This window comes from Podarcis muralis, chromosome 2, assembly GCF_964188315.1.
Source record: "Podarcis muralis chromosome 2, rPodMur119.hap1.1, whole genome shotgun sequence".
Classification (NCBI taxonomy): Eukaryota; Metazoa; Chordata; class Lepidosauria; order Squamata; family Lacertidae; genus Podarcis; species Podarcis muralis.
In genome coordinates, this window is record NC_135656.1 from 111791335 (window position 1) to 111799458 (window position 8124).

Here is an 8124-nt window from a genome sequence, read left to right on the forward strand (position 1 = left end):
TTTAACCAGCCCACAAGCTGCTTCCGAACTGAGCCGCCCACTCAGCGAGTCCTCATGCGCTGTGCTAAACCAACACAGCGCGGTGCAGGGACTCGCTTCTGCGGCGCCGGAAATTGCGTCTGCACATGCGCAGATGCCTAAAATCGTGTCGACACAGACGCCGGAAATTGAATGTGTGTGCGCTCATGCGCACGTGCGATCCGGCCCGCGGAGGGATCTCTGCTGGAGTGAACCGGCCCAGGCGAGGTAAACATTGCTGACCCCTGGGACTCTGAATGGTCCTTTCTTGAAAACTCAAACTGTAGAATTGCAGTTGCCACTGATACAGGCAGAGGGTGATGTTTTGCCATGTCAGCTACCTTCCTACACCTCCGTAGATTAACGATAGAGGCGATATCAGTGCTTAATTTATGAAGAGAGGTGCCTGGGGCCCAGATCCTCATACTCTGTGACTCAGAAACTCTTGTCTCCCACTCACAAACAGGTGGCGCCTGGTTGGGATTGCTCAGTGGTGACGGGGAAAGTGGCTCTAGGCTCCTTATCGCTGCCCATGTTCCTGAGTGAAGCATCAGCCTACAAGATAGGTTCGAATCAGGGGTAGCCAACGTGGCGCTCTCAATGCGTTGTAGAGTCGCTTGGGCAGAGGCAGGAGGGAGAAGGACTGATTTCGCGTACGCACCATGCATTTCAAGGACATTCAAAGTACACAATGGCCCTAAAAGAATCATGGGAACTGCAGTTTGTGAAGAGGGCTCTGTGAGGGGGAAACTACAGTTCCCACAATTCTTTGGGAGACACCGTGTGCTTTTCACGTGTGGTATTTACACAGCCAAGAGTGCCTTGTCAGTGATGACTCCCTGCCTCTGGGATTGACAGGACTGGGACCCAGTTTGTCATCATTTCAAGGTCAGGCCAAGACTGCTTCCTTCTTCCAGGTCTTCGTATTCTTAGCCTCTTGGTGTGGTTTGCACTGCTGTTGCTGTTTAAACTGTATTGATTTCTTTCCCAATCTATCAATGAGAACTATAATCTATCGACGGTAGTTGCCCTGGGAGTACTTTGCATTGAAGGTGGGATAGATGAACATTGAAAATAATGGTGAAATTCCCCTCTCGTCGCGTAAGGAGATGATATAATTGATTGCAATATCATGGAATGCGGAATTTCACCCTCGGGTAGTTTGACTTTCTGCATGGGCTCAGTCAATTCCTTTTGTGTGTGTAAAGGACTCTCTCTCTCTCTCTCTCTCTCTGTGTGTGTGTGTGTGTGCGCGTGTGTGTGTGTAAGCTCAGACGCACCCACGACCACCACTAGGTCTAGTCCTCCCCTTTGGATAGACACCATGTGGAGAGACACCCTTTGGACAGACACTTGGGGGATCATAACCCATATTTATCGTTTCTATAGAAAGGTGATATCCACACTACACAGGCCCAGCCCTGCCAAGAATTCTGGGAAGTGCAGTTTTCCCACCCCAGAGCTACAATTCCCAGCACCCTTAACAAACCACAATCCCCAGGATTCTTTGGAGGGAGCAAATGGTATGGCATGGAACTGACCAAAAGACTTGAAGAATGCCGAGGGGGATATCAAATAATGGAGCAGAAAGTGGGGCTGGTCCTACCATTAGGAAGAGCTAATCAGTTGCCTCAGGAGGAGCCCATTTTGGGTGTCACAAAAGTGAAGCTGGTTGTTGATTATTACTTTACCACTTGTGTTTTTATTGGGAGGGAGAGGCGCCTGAGGGATATTCTGTCTCAGGTGGCAAAATAACTTTGGCCAGCCATATCTACCTTGGCTTGGAGCGGGATGTGTGTGTGCACGTGCTGTTTTGCCTCAGGCGGTGAAACTTCTTCTCCGTTTCGGTTTCCAAACCTTTAGAAAAAACAGAGGGCAGTTTGGAATCGCCAGGGTGAAATTGAAAGTACTAGCTAGAGAACCGGCCCCACTTCCTGCTGCCCTGACAAGACAAATGTAAAAACCAAGAAAGGGCTAAAATTCCTGTGGTGAGGTAATTGTAGCAGAACGGCTGGGATTTTTTTGGAGCTTGGCAAACCCAAGATGGCAAAATGAGTGATTTATTTCTACACCCAGGCTGACTTCTGCAGCTTTTGCTATTCTCATTGCGCACTTCCACAGCGGCAGTCGTAATGCCCGTCCCCTCAGTCCCATTGTGTTCAGTGGAGCATACTGGCTTCCGAGAAAGCGTGGCAAGAATTTACAGTGCCCAGGAGAGCTCGCCTAGGTCACAATTGTTCAAATGCAGTCATGGGTTGGTAGCCAATGTAGTCACCAGCCCTATCCTATCTCATGCCCTCGACAAGGCTGTGGATAGGGAATTGCAATCTGAATTAATAACTGGGGGAGAAATTCTTTGAGAGAGGATATTTGTGTCCTCACACATGGGGGAGGGGAACAACAACCCTGTGAGGTAGTTTAGGCTGAGATACTGTGTCTGGCCGAAAGTCAAATTTCAAAATGTAACCATCACCCATTTTTTGTGGTGATGTGCCCAATGCTCGCATAGCATGGGATGCCCCCCTTAGCTACGATTGGTTTGTTTGTTAAAAAAAAAGCTGTGAGGGGTTTATAATGTGACTAATATTACAGGAGGTGAGGGGTGGGCCTTGGGGATTTCATTACACTCTTTGTGAAACATGGACAACTTATAAATGCCAACTCCCTGAAAGATTCCATCAACGGCATTTCCGAAAAAATTACACATCACTTGGGAAGACAGGTGAACTAATGCCAGTGTACTGGAAGAAGCAAAGATCACCAGTGTCGAAGCAATGATTCTTCAACATCAACTTTGTTGGACTAGTCATGTTGTGCGGATGCCTGATGATCGTCTTCCAGAGCAAGTACTCTATTCCGAACTTAAAAATGGAAAGCGTAATGCTGGTGGTCAACAAAAGAGGTTTAAAGACTGTCTCCAGGAAAATCTAAAAAAAAGGAGTAAAAACACTGACAACTGGGGAACACTTGCCTGCAAGCGCTCCAGTTGGAGAACAGCCTTTACCAAAGGTGTCATGGGCTTTGAAGGCACTCGAACTCAGGACGCAAGGGAGAAATGCGCTAAGAGGAAGGCACGCTTGGCAAATCCACACCGTGATCAACTCCTGCCCGGAAACCATTGTGGAAGGACATGTGGATCCAGAATTGGCCTCCACAGTCACTTAGGGACTCACTGTTAAGACTGTGTTCATGGAAGACAATCTTACTCAGCTACGAGTGATCACCAAAGAAGAAGAAGACACTCTCCTAATTTTAGCATGGTCTTAGACAATTTATTTACCTACCACACATCCCCCATGGGCCTCAAACCCTGGGTGAGCTAGGGCCCCCCCCTGCATGCAAAGACGGGCTCCGAAGGATTGAGCGGCGAGACCAATAATGGGCCCAGTGGTCAAAAGACAGCTTCTGCACGTGCCGTAAAGGGAAGCGAGGGGTGGTTGAGGCTCAACAACCTGGGGAAACTCTCAGAATGAGGAAAACTCTGGTCCTACACCTCCGCTGCCTTGTGAGATATCTTAGGGAGAAGAAAAGTCTAAGGAGCAAACCCTACAAAATCTGGAGAGGAGTCCCTAAGAAGGTTGGATGGTGCCTTGTACGCCTCTTTCTGGCAAGTCCTGCAAGCAAGCTGGTCCAAACGTCTTGCTCTGCTTTGCTTTGGACCCCATCAGTGAGGCTGAGAGTCTTGTCTTCTGGCCAGCCCAGGACCTCCATACTTGTGCCCAGGGAGGTCCCTTTGGTCCTGGGAATGCAGTGGTTTGACTTCACCCCCAGAGCACACTCCATTGTCTCTTGAGACGGACAGATGCCAACAATACCCCAACAATTGCCAAGGTGGCTTCTAAGTGGTTTAAAAACAACCACAAAACAACAGCAGCAGCAGCAGCAATAAACAAACAAAACAATTTTGTCAAAACACCAAACACCTGCAATTAATATCGACAATAAAACAAGCCCGTTAAAACAGCGCAACGACTGGAAGAGTTAAAACAGCAATTGAGAACAAAGCAAGTTCAAGTCGGGAGATCCAAGCATGTCAACACGTTGGGTGTGAAAAATGGCGACAGGGGGAAAACAGTAGGTTTCCCCAAAAGCTCAACGGGGGTCAGGAATTTAACTTTTTGAAATATGGCAACCCTCCTGATTTGATCCTGGAATTTCCCACTTTTCCTTAGGACTTCCCTATTTTCATCAGAGAAATGTTGGAGGGTGTGGAGTTATGTGACCCCCCCGAGCCAAGGAGATAAAAAACTACACAACCGTTAGAAGATATCTGAAGGCAGCCCTTTATAGGGAAGTTTAAGAAAAATGTTTAATATATTATTATTAGTGTGTGTGTGTGTGTGTGTGTGTGTGTGTGTGTGTGTGTTGGAAGCCACTCAGAGTGGCTGGGGCAACCCAGTCAGATGAGCGGGGTATTAACAACAACAACAGCAACAACCACCACCACCTCCCTATTTTCACTGTTGGAGGGTATGTAAGGATATGTAATAAAAAAAAGCATAATATCCCTATAACGTAACACTAAATAAACAGTGAAGAGTTTGTTTAACATGTGTGAACATTGAAGTGAGCGTGAAACTCACCACGCCTGAAGCACACTGGCTGATACTTAGACCTAGTACTCATCCCAGACATGAGTGGTCATTTAGCTCTGGGCTGAATCACTTTAGGCTTCAGGTGGAAGACATAATGCTCCTTCATGCCGAAAAAAATTCCTTCCTCATAGAGAACTAGCCTGACTAGCCTTTTCCTGATGTGCTAGCTTTCTGTGCGAGAGGGTTTTTTGTTTTGTTTTGGTTTTTTATGGGGAAAAAGTCTGTATGTAGAAGCACAGAGCTCCCACCTGCAGCCTGGAAGAAGATGGCCCAGTTCTAAATGAGGCCAGAGAGATGGGAACATCCAAGTTCCTGGTAGATTCCTTAGCTGGGCAGGTAATCCCAACATGTGCTTCCTGTGTCAAAAAACCCAGCACAATTTCCACCTTGGTTTCAGTGGCCTGTACAGTCCCTGGCCATTTCCACTTCTCGTTATCTTCTACTTTGCTGTGCTGGAAAGGCAACCCTACAGACACTCTCAGGTGTTAATGCCGCTTTTGGTAGTTTTATCTCCCAATGAATTCTCTCCTCCATTGTACGGTTTTTGTGATAAGTCAATGCTGTACCTCCACATCCTCGCCTTGGAACCCACCCTATCCTTCTGGTGGGAAGTTGTTTCCACTGATTTTGATCTTGTAAAGGTAAAGGGACCCCTGACTGTTAGGTCCAGTCGCGGACGACTCTGGGGTTGCGGTGCTCATCTTGCTTTATTGGCCAAGGGAGCCGGGTCATTTGGCCAGCATGACTAAGCTGCTTCTGGCGAATCAGAGCAGCGCATGAAAACGCCGTTTAATCTTGTACAGTGGTACCTCGGGTTAAGTACTTAATTCGTTCCGGAGGTCCATTCTTAACCTGAAACTGTTCTTAACCTGAAGCACCACTTTAGCTAATGGGGCCTCCTGCTGCTGCCGTGCTGCTGGAGCACAGTTTCTGTTCTCGTCCTGAAGCAAAGTTCTTAACCTGAGGTAATATTTCTGGGTTAGCGGAGTCTGCAACCTGAAGCGTATGTCCTGAAGCGTATGTAACCTGAGGTACCACTGTATACTGATGCTATTGTAACCCACCCTGATGATGACGGTCCCAATGCTAATAATAATAATAACATTCAGACCCACCCAAAACTCTGTGAATCTGGTGAGGACGTCTCCCACTCCTTTCTAAGTTGGCCTTTATGCGAGAAATCTAGATGCAAACTTCTCCCTTGTTATGCTTCAGCCCCTGTCAAACAGAGCCCTCCAGGACCAGATATGTACATTACCAACCAAGGAGCAAATTCTGCTCTGGGATCTAAGAAAATATAAGTCAGACTTCATAAAAACTTTGGGTTGGGTAGGATGAGCTTTCATTCTACAATGGTACCTCTGGTTCCGTACTTAATTCGTTCTGGAGGTCCGTTCTTAACCTGAAACTGTTCTTAACCTGAAGCACCACTTTAGCTAATGGGGCCTCCCACTGCTGCCACGCTGCCGCACGATTTCTGTTCTCATCCTGAAGCAAAGTTCTTAACCTGAGGTACTATTTCTGGGCTAGCGGAGTCTGTAACCTGAAGCGTATGTAACCTGAAGCATATGTAACCCGAGGTACCACTGTATTGCATTCTTATTACTTATGCAGTGGTACCTCAGGTTACAGACGCTTCAGGTTACAGACTCCGCTAATCCAGAAATAGTACTTTGGGTTAAGAACTTTGCTTCAGGATGAGAACAGAAATTGCGCGGTGGCAGCGGGAGGCCCCATTAGCTAAAGTGGTACCTCAGGTTGAGAACAGTTTCAGGTTAAGAACTGACCTCCAGAACAAATGAAGTTCTTAACCCAAGGTACCACTGTACAGTCATACCTCCTGTTACGTCCGCTTCATGTTACGTTCTTTTAGGTTACGTCCTGCGGCGACCCGGATGTACCGGAAAGGGTTACTTTCGGGATTCTCTGCTAGCGCATGCCCAGAAGCACAAAATGACGTCACGTGCATGCGCAGAAGTGGCGAATTGCAACCCAAGCATGCGCAGACGCGCTGCTGCGGGTTGTGCTCTTTTTATGTTGTGAACGGGCCTCCGGAACAGATCCCGTTCGCAACCAGACATACCACTGTATAGCTTAGGAGGCAACAACACATGATTTATATTGCAGGTGGGGAGTATTATTTTTCTCTTTCCTTTTGTATTTGTTTGCTGAATATGTAAAAAGCAGTTGTTTACTTGCTGTATTTATATTGTGGTGAGCTGGTCCTGTTCTGATAAGTCTGGGATTTTGCTTTGAGAGGGGTCTGAAGAGAAACCAAAATGATGCATATAATAGGTAAAGAAAAGGTAAAGGTAAAGGACCCCTGGACAGTTAAGTCCAGTGAAAGGTGACTCTGGGGTTGCGGCGCTCATCTCGCTTTCAGGCCGAGGGAACCGGTGTTTGTCCACAGACAGCTTCCAGGTCATGTGGCCAGCATGACTAAACCGCTTCTGGAGAAACCAGAGCAGTGCACGGAAACGCTGTTTACCTTCACGCTGCAGTGGTACCTATTTATCTACTTGCACTGGTGTGCTTTCGAACTGCTAGGTTGGCCAAAGCTAGACAGAATAACAGGAGTTCATCCCATCGTGGGGATTCGAACCGCTCACCTTCCGATCAGCAAGCCCAAGAGGCTCAGTGGTTTAGACCACAGCGCCACCTGCTCCCCTTAAATGCAGACAGCCTTCAGACACAGCCACTGATTCCAAAAAAAGGCTTTTTGAATTTGTGTGTTTTAAGGGCAGGTTCTGAACACTCTTCTGCTTCCATGCGGAAGAAAAAGGAAAAAGGTACAGGATTCCTAGATGGTGAAGTCCAGTCAAAGGCAGCTATGGGGTGCAGTTCAGAGAGAACTCATTGTTCCTTATGCATGCAGATTTTGTGTAACGGATGTTGGAGAATTCTGATGAAAACAGAAAAAGCAGAAATTGCAGTTGCTTATTCGCATCAGAACTGGAATGGAAATCAACCCAGCAAATACGATCAATACTCCTTGTTATTGTTGCATTCAGTCAGTCAGCAAATCATACTTAATTGATTCTCTCCCCCCCCCCCCCATTTTTCCAATGTATTTGCACTGAAATTAATCGAGTTGGAATAACAGCATGGCAACATACTTTATGCAAATGATATGAATTACGCAAATTTCCTACTTTTGTCACAGTGGACAGTGTGACGAATAACATAGGTTTGGGCAGAAGGCGAACTACAGGGGAACAGAAACAGCGCTGCAATGAACACAGGGAGGAAGGGAAAGCGATGCCTTCTTACATCCGTAGCATGTGCAAAACGTCATCCTCATCATAATGGCATCCCATAGTCCCCTCCCCACCATTGAATCCAGATTTAATGTTTCTGCAGGTTTTGTTTTTTACATAGGAGATGGATGAAGTGCTGTGTGGATGCTGGGCAAAACCTGCATGCACGGAGCGCACCATGTGCACGATAATTTGCCAAGTTGAAGTGCCTCTAATAAAGAGCATAACATATAACTCAGCCTTGCATCAGAACT